Source organism: Callorhinus ursinus, unplaced genomic scaffold (genome assembly GCF_003265705.2).
Source record: "Callorhinus ursinus isolate GAN/ISIS: 27379988/994484 unplaced genomic scaffold, GSC_fseal_2.0 scaffold14, whole genome shotgun sequence".
Classification (NCBI taxonomy): Eukaryota; Metazoa; Chordata; class Mammalia; order Carnivora; family Otariidae; genus Callorhinus; species Callorhinus ursinus.
This window is the reverse complement of record NW_027397076.1, coordinates 1,138,686-1,150,312: the sequence shown is the minus strand read 5'-3', so window position 1 is coordinate 1,150,312 and position 11,627 is coordinate 1,138,686. Positions and strand designations below refer to the sequence as shown.

The 11,627-nt window shown below is 43.3% G+C and overlaps 1 pseudogene; it reads left to right on the top strand.

The window, feature by feature from the left end:
* Positions 1 to 9,853: 9,853 nt before the first annotated feature.
* Positions 9,854 to 10,015, top strand: LOC112831567 (U2 spliceosomal RNA; annotated as a pseudogene).
* The last annotated feature ends 1,612 nt before the right edge of the window (positions 10,016 to 11,627 follow it).

Genomic DNA, 11,627 nt, shown 5'->3' with positions numbered 1-11,627 from the left:
TGAATTTTTATCATATGAAGTTTTTCAAGAACATTGCATTCTTATTCTCAGAACAGATGCATTATGTCCTTGCTTTCTTTGGTTTCTAAATACTGTTCCCTCTGTACGGAGCTCTTTTTTTCCCCCTCCTCTCTCCCTCCTCCCCACCCCGGCACCTCTTCAATTGACTTGCTCCTGCTCATTCCTCGCGTCTTGGTTTGGCCAGACGAGCTCTTCCAGAATCCGCACGCAGGACCTCATCTATTCCTTCTCCCTTTTGACCTCACTGAAAATCTGCCTTTTGCCAATTCATTTATTCAATCACAGTTTATTGAAAGTCTGCATTATGTAATAAAAACAGTAAACAAGACACGGTCACTGCCTTTTAGGAAGGTGAAATCTAGTCCAGAGGGTGTGGCTAAATTATAAATATGCCACGATAGCCCACGGTGATACAGTCCAACCTCGGAATGGAGATGAGGGATGGGGGACTTCCCAGAAAAGTGACATCCAAGGTAAGACACTGAACAGAAAAGAGCCTGTCACTTCACGGGCCCTGTGAACACTCTTTGTTCTCTTATAAAAACGTGAAAGTTGTGTTCTTGAGAAAACACAACTTTGGTCGGGAAATCATGTTACAGTAACAATCATTTCTTTTAGGAAGGAAAGAATTCAGAGTAGAGAATTTCAGACTCAAAATAACAAAGCTGTTTTTCTTCCAAAAATTCCAGAGCTAAAGGTGTTTTTAATAGCTCAAAGTTGGTCTTGTTATTGCAAGCTAAAAAGAAGAAATTGGTTTTAGAAATGTTTCAAAACCAAACCTCAGTGCAGCTTTGTTTGCCCTGCAATTCACAGGTAGTCTCACTTATGACCCTTGACCACGATCTGAACAGGTTTGTGTGTAGCATATACCTAAGTAAACTGAGAGGCCAAAGATCATAACAGTTAAACACACACACACACACACACACACACACACACACACCTAACAACAAGGGAAGCTCAGTAATGATTATTTCTTACATGCATCTCTAATTCCCAATCTTGTTACAACCAATAGAGATCTACATATGGCAAGTTATGTATTTAATGAATGAATGAATTTATGGTTTTCTAGACAGTGTGCAGCTTGTAGATGCTTGTTGGATGAGTTCAGTATGACAGAACGTTTGCTCCAGCTTGTGTGTGTATCTTCTCCACCCCAGGCATCATTATCTGGAAGGCCTACCTTTTAAGACCTATTTAATTTAAACAAATCACATCCCTCTATTTCATATTGGAGTCCTGTAACTGCTGAAGGTCAGGGCCCCTCTCTGACCCAGACCTCCTCAGACACCACACTCTTCCTTGCCACGGATCCCACAGCTTGCTCTGTCCCTGGGCATCCCTCTCCCTCCAAGCCCGGTTGAATCTCTCTTGTTTCTCTCCTTCTGGAATTTGCCTTTTATGAATTATACTATTAATTATTATGGAAAGCAATGAGCATAGAGAGAGAAGTTCACAGAAGAATCCCTCATGGAAGAATATTACCAGGGTCAGAATTTCCCAGGTCTCAGAGCCACGGTGCCTAGTTCCCAACCTCTCTGCCAAGAATCCTTAGAATCCACCCTGAGTTTCTGATTTCCCTGTTGGTGTCTAAGGACATACTCAGCTCACTGTCTTTTCTCTTCTCTGCATGTGGTCCTGGATATGCTGTCGAGATGGGTCCACAGGTATGAACTAGTGTACATTGAAGTGTTTACTCATCTTAATGAGCTCGTTGGAGTTTCTGTGAGCAGACAGGGAGACACAGGTGCATCTCACAGATTTATGCAGTTGGCAGATATTTACTGAGCGCACACAATGCAGCAGACACCAGGTCAGACTTTGCACACCCATGAGATCACTCTCGATTCTCTTTGTTTGATTTCATTCCGTGGTCACACGGGACATCGGTAGCATTCCAAATGCTCCCTCACTAGTTTAACTTCTCCTTTGGTGAATGGAAAACTTGTAAGGGAAGAGCACGCCCTCATCCACCCCTAATGCCCCCTTCTACTCTCTACCCTCACCGCCCTAAAGTAGGGTATATGACAGATCTAACGGGTGAGTTTGGGAGAACACACTTGGCCTGCATGGAAGATCTGCTCACCTGCATGGATTCTAGTCAGTTCTTAGCCAAGTGTAAGTTTCCCCAGGATGGAAGGCTGAATTTGTTCCAGAGTTCTTTATGACTGAGTGGGTGGAGTTCACTTTGGGAAGCCACATGTGGCAGTCAGCTCAGACTGCCCCAACAGGATACCACAGTCTGAATGGCTAAAACATCACAGCTGTTGGAGGCTGCAAGTCTGAGATCAGGGTACCAGCATGGCAGGGTTCTGGTGAGAGCCCTCTTCCTGGCTCGGTGGATGGCCACCCTCACCCATGTCCTCACGTAGCAGGGGTCGGGATTCTCCTTAGAAGGGCACTAACCCCATCATAGGGTTGCCTAGTTAGCTCCCAAAGGCATCATCTCCAAATGCCATCACACTGGGGGGTAGGGCTTCCACATATGAATTTTGGGGGATACATTTCAGCCCATAGTGCCACATGATACAAGACCTCAAGCCATATTGTCTGCCCAGCTCTGATTAGTAACAAAGGGACTCCTGGGTGTTCTTCCTTCTGGCATAGCTGTTCACCTTCGATCTGTTCCTAACTCTGGCAGAGAATAGGACTTTATTTATTAAAATTTATTAAATGCCAACTGATCTACTCCTTGTGGAAGAAGATGAAGAGAATTTTATAGAACTGCTACATCCCTCCAGATCAAGGTTTCCCAAATGGGATGCCATGAATCATCAGCTTTTTTTTTTTATAAAACATTAAGAAGTATCAATGAGAAAGAAAAAAACATATTCTGTGCTCAAAGAAGTTATGGGACACTTTTCTCTTTAGCTCCCTCTGAAAGTCACCATGCATGTGGTGTGGGCTGCCCTTCCCTAGAGAAACTTGATTAGGGTGTAACCTGAGGATTCCCACTCTCCCTTCCTCACAAAACACTTTTTGGCCAAACAACAATTAACTTCGTGCAGAACTGAAGCCCCTACATTTGGGGATAGCTGTTCTAGATCGTGCCCTTCATCCTCCACGGTCTCCTGACACACCTCTTTATCTGGGTCCTTCCTACATCCCTCTCAAATTTCAGTTGAAAGCCCTCTTGATCAGGGGAGAAGTTCACTTTTAACAAGACCCTTTCTTTCCAGTAGCCTCTAGCGGTAGCACACTCATTATTCCAGTATCTCAACACACAGTCTAGAAGGCCATGACCTATTTCTTTGAAATTTTCTACCAGGTTCCCTCCACACACCTTCCCTTCTCCTCTAAATGATCACCCTTTCGTGGCAGAAAGAAGAAATGTCAATATCTGCATCTTGAGGGCCTTCAGTCTTCTTCCCCAGACATTAAACTATTAATACCACCAGGCAAGTTTCAAGCTGCTTATGGCTAGATCCGTTTCATCCACATAGCCTGGAGGAAGTGGGTGATGATCACTGGGTCTGATACATCTGGGCAGATGGGCACATCAGCGCAGGAAGTCAGCTCCCCTCCAGATCAGGCATGTCGGCTCTGTATGCAGACACCTCATGCAGCTCAGCATACTTCCAGACCACCCCTGGAGTCACAAGCCTCCTTGAACCTGCTTTCCAAGCATGAATTGGGGAAGCTTTTGCAGAAGATACAACTTTCCCTTTGGCCGGCAGAGCCCCAGAACTGCCAGCCCTCCTGCTTCAAAGCCTGTCCCTTCCCTTGCTCTTCTATACTGCATTCTTCTTCCAGCCAGCCTCACGAAAATGGTTTTATTTATTTTTTGGCAGGTGTTTTCTTTTTTCATTATGTTTAGTTAGCCAACATATAGTACATCATAAGTTTTTGTCGTAGTGTTCAACAATTCATTAGTACGATGATGGTTTTAATCCTTCTTCCACCTCCCTGAATCCTTTTCTTGTTTGTTTGTTTGTTTGTTTTGCTTTGGTTTTTTGATTGCTTTGTTGGATTGTGTCTCCCACCCACTCAGGGACTGCTTTATCCTCACTAATAAGAAGGAGCACAGAGAGAAATCCCTACGGACCTTTCACCTTCTCCCCAGCAGGGCACCCAGTTTACCTTTATAGAACCCATAATTGACGAGAGTCTCCAGGCTGAAAGACAAACATAACTCCTTCCCTGCAGGTCACTGAAGCTCTGTCCATACCTCCTGGGCAGCAAGATAAATGATAATCTTTTGTGGCACCTTCTAAAACTCCCACACTCTTAACTGCTAAACAAACTCCGATTGTTCATCCTCTTTCCACTGAGACCTTAGCACAATGGACACATGATTTTGAAAAACCTGACCAGCCCCCACCTTCCTCCTACTTAACCAGCCACCACTCATCTGCTAATACAGTATTTCTTGAACTATTTGATACTTTGCAAGCTGTCACAACTTTTATGCATTGATGGAATGCCAACAGTGGTTCATGCATTATAAAGGGCAATTGTTTGTCTTCACTTGGGATTGTGTTCTGAGTTTTTGTTTAATTCAGACATGAGACTCCACATTGGTTCAGAGTTTCCTTCTTTTTGCCATAGATCCACAGGGAATGAGTTGGAATCGTGGAAATATTTACTATGCAATGCAATTTGCACATTACCATAAAAGTGTGTTGAAATTCTAGGAAATATACTTAATAAAGATGATATTAATGTGGTGGTCAACTGGTGTGGTTATTACATACTACAATACATTATAAAGATAGTTTATCACATAATGATTAAGGCAATTACATAAAAGGAAGTATAGATAATCTTAACCCTAGAAAAAGTAAATTTTGTTATTGTCTTGCTAGGTTGCTGGGGCCAAAATTACACACTGTGGTTGGTGATAGGGCACTTTCCTAAAGGAAATTAACAATCGCCTTGCCAGTCATCTTGGAGAAGTAGTTAATCTGGGGTCAGGAAATGGAGTGGCTTTGGAATAGAGAAGAAAGAGACTCCGTCCTCCCTGAGGCTGGGAGTAGTGGCAACATGTGGAAAGAGCTGGAGTGGTCCAGGTGGCTGAGGTGAGAGGTCTCAGGACATGAGACAGCTAAGCATAAGTGGCACCACTGAAAATTCTGATTTTGCAGGAGCTCTCAATTGGTGGCAACATCAGCACCAGGAGCACAGAGAAATGGCTAGTTCCTGAAATAGACAGCAGCTATAAGACCTCCTATTTCAAGGGGAAGATTGGATTTTTCTACTCCAAGTAGCCATCTGAGCACACAACGTTGATACTGTGGACATGAGGAAGGCAGTGCCTTGTCACGGGAGCCAGGGAGGAGTCACCAGGGTCTGTCCCATGGAACCAGCAGAAACTAGCTATTTGTCATAAGAACCAACAACAGGAGGGACAGCAAGTTGCAACAAGAAAATTGGAATATGGGGGCCAGAAAAAATGTACTCTTCCATGTAAGGATTAAAATTCCACAATCTTTAAAAAAAGAGGGGGGCCGCCTGGGTGGCTCAGTCATTAAGCATCTGCCTTCAGCTCAGGTCATGATCCCAGGGTCCTGGGATCGAGCCCCGCATCGGGCTTCCTGCTCCTCGGGAAGCCTGCTTCTCCCCCTCCCGCTCTCCCTGCTTGTGTTCCCTCTCTCACTGTGTCTCTCTCTGTCAAATAAATAAATAAATAAATAAACAAATAAATAAATCTTTAAAAATAAAATAAAATTCCACAGGAAAAAAACCTCAGAAATGATGGAGGGGGCACTTTGATGTGAAATCATATCCAGCAAGTGAGATGGTGGGTGCTCCTTCTATAATATTGTTATAAAGGAAGCATGAGTCCAGGCTGCTCTTATCAGCAGGTGGGATCAATAACCAAGATATTGTAATTAGACATCCATAACCAGCCAATCAATTGAGCTGAACTTGGTAAGACATGAACAGAAACTCACTGCATTCTTTCATACCACTTTCCCTTTGTACCCCTCTCTTGACTTATTCCTCCTTGTCTGTGAAGAAAGCTCAGGAAGATCTCCTAGTTTTATAACTAGGTTATTGAACAAGTAGCCTTTGCCCCGGTATTAAAAAATATATTATCCAGTGAAATATCGAACCTCCAAACTCCAGACAAATTAAAATCTTTCTCTTTCCCCTGTTCAGGTCAACGTTAGGCAGAGAAGCTGAGATGCAAAAGGGAAGTATAGTTCTTTGTTGTGTATTTTCCCTCTTTATGCTGCCTTCCCCCACCACTCACCAGCTACTACCCAAGACTCCTACAGTTGTGAGAAATTCTGACAAGCCCTGTTTGCATTTCATGTTAGAACCTTATGGATAAGACTGTTGTCTAGAAGCAACTCTTCCTTTCTTCCAGCGTCTTTGCTGGTTCTTTGTAAACTCCCTGGATCACTGGATCTGGTCCCTTGATGACTTTCCCCTTGGCTCCCTGGTCTCTCCTGGCCCACTCTCCAGTTCTACTTCCTTCTCTACCCCTGCAGACAGCCTTTTGTGGGAAGAGTCTGTCTTGTGAATTGATGCCACATGCCCTTCCTAGGGGTCCACATTTGACTCTCCAAAAATATGCATGCATTCTTGTACCACAAAACCCTAGAAGTCAGACCCTTCCCAGAGCAGCTATTCTTGCTCTCAGGCCAACTGGAGAGGTATCTATCCCAGCTTTCATTTCCAGAATTTTCGAGTGTGAATCAGATGCCAGGCTCTGAACTCCTCAACCCCAGGGAACACAAGTCAAGTTCTTGAAATGCCTTCTTGAAGTTTTCCTTGCTTGGCTGGAGTTGTGGGGGAAGCACCCCCCACTCCATTGGTGAAGAGGGAAATAGGGACTCACAGCTCCCTGGCAGTTCTTTCTCTGACAAGTGTTTACTTTTTAATCTCTCCAAAGTCCTTCATCCACACTCACCTCTCCTGTTACTGAGGTAGAAGGGGTTTGGGGAAGCAATGTAAGCAGTGATGTGTTCACATCCTTGAAAGCACATCTCTTCAGCATAGGGGACCCCCCACAGACTATTGTGTTGTTCTTGGCCTATGAGACCTCTGAGAAAATAGGAAGCACCTAATTTAGTATTCTTTTATGTAAACTTTAGGACAAATCATCGTTCCATCATATATGTATGGATGTGTGGCTATAAGTCACGTTAACATCTGGCAGAACTCAATTTGCAAAACCTGGGCTAAGAAACTTTTGATTAATTTGCACCAGATAGAATCAGCCCAGCTTCCCTGTGAGAACAACACTTACTCGGAGAGTCTTAATGCTGAATGATCCAAGACACCTACCACATTTCACCAAAATCAAACTTTAGGCTGCAAAGTTGCCACTGAGTTTGGCGTGTCTTCCTAGCACAGGGGATTGGATTTGAATCATTCAGCTCTATTTGGAACAAACAAAGCACAATTACACAACAGTTGTTCTGGGCTTCTAAATGATGTCAGAGGATGGGGAACATGTAAAATACTATTGTCCCATTTAAAGAAATTACTTAGGACTCCAACCTCACCATTATGAGGCTAATCAGCTTACTCACCAGCTTCGTATTCTGAGATGTCACTGTTCTTTCTAAAGACTCCATAGGGATTGGAAATGATGCCTCCTCTGGGCAGATAAATGTTAGAGAAGTGGGACCCTGAACAGGTGTACCTCCATGCCATGGCCAAGCGTGGTCTGAATTTCAGCCCCAGCTGAGACCTTCAGCCAGATGCCTGGAGCCCTGGACAAACTCTGCAATTGCAAATGGTGACCCTAAGCCTATTTTAAATAAAGTTAATATTTACACTATACATGCAATACATACCCCTTATAAAAATTATTTCTAATACATATAAAAATTAACTCCATTTCTCACATCCCAAAGGCCTATATGCTGTTATATTTCCTGAGTATATTTTAAGAGGTTGAGATCAATACTGTATATATGACATTGTACAGTTCTTTCCTAATATATCATAACACAAGCTCTTTTCACGTTCTATAAATTTCTATCAATCTCACTTTAAATGGTTCATCAATAGATATCAATCAGAAAGACATCATCAAATCCTAGAGAACTCAGAGAACGGCCAAAGATAGCTGAAAATAAACAAAGAGCTCCAGGGACTATCTTTCTGCAGAAGATTAAAAAAGAGAAACATGTACACAGTTGGAAACTTTGAGACCCATATTTCGGCAAGTATTTCCAAGGGTCAGGGTACAAGTCTTGAAGGGACTTCAGAACAAGGTTCAAGAAATCTGGTGCTCACTGTGGTCCAGGGCTCTCTCTACTTGAAGAAAGCTAGATCAAACAGTGCCTCGCTGGGCCAACTCATGCCAGCTTCTTAAAGCCAAGGATAGCATTTAGCCAAATATGTTGCTTTGAAGTCAACTGAAAGTCAAGTCTTTAAAATAGTCAGAGGCATTCTGCAAGCCTAACTAGTCCTCTCTGAGATGTTCTGATGGACACTGAGTTTGGCAGACAGGAAGTGAAATAACCCACTTGTGAGATTCTAGTCACTGGAGGTCCAGGTGTGACGACTCTCAGAGGAACCAGAGTAGAAGTTCAGGGACAGCCTTGGGCAGGTGTTACTTGCAGAAGGTTGTGTTTAACCTTCTCAGGCTTTTCACCAGAGAAGGTCCTTATCCACCATGCTCTCTCCCTCCTTCTCTCCTCTCTCTGTAGAGGGCAAACTTTGGCTAGCTTCCCTTTTGAGGAAAATGCAGGACTATGAGTCCTATGACTTGAGCTCTCTAATTCATTGAATGAACTCTGGCCAGTCACATAAATCCTTCTGGACTCTGGCAGTGACTTGTTATATCTGAAGGTTCCTTAGCTTTTGTCCTTATGAAAAGGATGATCCTGTTAGATTTCGGGTCACAACTCATGCATTCCATTCAAAGAGTGTTTGCTGAACATCCTTTGTGAAACACAAAACAAGTTTTATAATAAACTATACTAAATAATTCATGAGCAAAAACTTAAATTGTGTATATTTTCTGAATAGAAAAGGAAAGCAAAGTTGTTCATGAAAATCATGGCCCCAACGTGAAACAGATGGTTCAAACAAAAGGATGGAGTTTGAAGAAGAGACTATTTATAAAAGCCCGGGCAGAAAGAGAAAAACCCACAAGGGACAGTTAAGTACTCTGGGGCCTGCAACAGTGAAAATTTTTACCTCCCCTACACCAGAGGGGCAAGGGAAGAGGCTGCTCTCAGAATGAAGAGAGCTGTGGTTCTTAGAGGTCATGGCCTCCCAGCTGGAACTGTGGTTTTCATTAGAAGAAAGCACCTATTGCCAAACTGTAACCCAGAAGAGACACAAGGAAATAAATACTCAAGCCTTTCCCCCTTCCCCCTCCAGTCTTCTGTCAATGACTCTCATTGTCTGAATCTCACAGGAACCCAACAATCCTTAGAGATCAGTCTCTCTGGGCACAGAAGAGCCATGGAAGTGTAGGGAGTGCACCTGGGAGAGCAAATGAAGAACATCCAACATAATCCACTCCCCCTTTGTCCATTTGCATTCACTTTTATCATTTGGATGGAAAATTCCTGTCCCTAACAGGTGGAACACACAACATTTTCCCAGCCATTATAACATCACGTGATAATATCAATTCAGTCATTCACCACCTTAAACCTAAACTATTAACACTTCTTCATATAAGGTAGTGGGGCAAGGGGAGAGAAGGCAAGGGAATAATTAATTCACCTAAAATTTAGCAGCTACAGTTCACACTTCTGTCACTAGTCACAAGCATGGATTGATAACCATAGCTTCCTTCTACCGTGTTCAAATTACTATCTACAAAACATCTCCTTATCTTTTTACCTGGTGGGGAAACCCTCACTTCTTTAGACTTTTAGTAATTGATCATCTTTCTCTACTGAACAGTAACATCGCTTCTTGGCCCTTTGGCTAAGATCAAGTGTAGTATCTACTGGACAGTAACAGTTTTCCACTGATCAGGACTACTGGGCAAGGAAGTACTAAGAAGGACCCAGATAATTTCCTTGGCTCCTAGATTGGTCTTCAATTTAGTCTTCCTGGGTGACACAATGGGCATAAGCTTATTGCTTCGATTCCTTTATCATAAAATGAGTTGCCTGGAGGCTTTCAGCCTTCTAAAATGGCCCCCTATGATCTCTACCTCCTGGTGTTCACACCCTTGTATAAACCTCTCCCCCTAAGTGTGTGACTGTGGGCTAGACTTGGGGACTTGATTCTAATGTATTGAATGCAGCACAAGGCATGCTGAGATTAGATTATTCAGGATTTTGATCTCTCTCCCTGTCTTCCTCCCTCCCTTTTTCTCACTCTTCTGGCATATTTGTTCTTTTTTTTTTATTTAAATTTTTTATTGTTATGTTAATCACCATATATTACATCATTAGTTTTTGGTGCAGTGTTCCATGATTCATTGTTTGTTCATAACACCCAGTGCTCCATGCAGAACGTGCCCTCCTCAATACCCATCACCAGGATAACCCATCCCCCTCCCCCCCTCCCCTCTAGAACCCTCAGTTTGTTTTTCAGAGTCCATCATCTCTCATGGTTCGTCTCCCCCTCTGACATACTCCCCTTTTCTTCCTCTCCTGTTATCTTCTTCTTTTTCTTTTTTCTTAAAATATGTTGCGTTATTTGTTTCAGAAGTACAGATCTGTGATTCAACAGTCTTGCACAATTCACAGCGCTCACCATAGCACATACCCTCCCCAATGTCTATCACCCAGCCACCCCATCCCTCCCACCCCCAACCACTCCAGTAACACTCAGTTTGTTTCCTGAGATTAAGAATTCCTCATATCAGTGAGGTCATGTGATACATGTCTTTCTCTGATTGACTTATTTCACTCAGCATAACACCCTCCAGTTCCATCCACGTCGTTGCAAATGGCAAGATCTCATTCCTTTTGATGGCTGCATAATATTCCATTGTGTATATATACCACAACTTCTTTATCCATTCATCTGTCGATGGGCATCTTGGCTCTTTCCACAGTTTGGCTATTGTGGACATTGCTGCTATAAACATTGGGGTACACGTACCCCTTCGGGTCCCTACATTTGTATCTTTGGGGTAAATACCCAGTAGTGCTGGATCAAACGGTAGCTCTAATTTCAACTGTTTGAGGAACCTCCATACTGTTTTCCAGAGTGGTTGCACCAGCTTGCATTCCCACCAACAGTGTAGAAGGGTTCCCCTTTCTCCACATCCCCGCCAACATCTGTTGTTCCCTGACTTGTTAATTTTAGCCATTCTGACGGGTGTGAGGTGGTATCTCATTGAGGTTTTGATTTGGATTTCCCTGATGCCGAGTGATGTGGAGCACTTTTTCATGTGCCTGTTGGCCATTTGGATGTCTTCTTTGGAAAAATGTCTGTTCATGTCTTCTGCCCATTTCTTGATTGGATTATTTGTTCTTTGGGTGTTGAGTTTGATAAGTTCTCTGGCATATTTGTTCTAATGAAGCATGCTGATGTGCTATGAGGGACCCTATGGAGAGGATCTGAGGGTAGCCTCCAGTCTACAGCCAAGGAACTGAGGAATGGAAGTCCCTAGTCCAATAGCTATTGCAGAACTGAATTCTGCTGACAACCATGTGAGTAAACTTGAAAGCAGATCCTTTCCCAGCGGAGCCTTCAGATGAGATGCGACCCTGACAGATGCC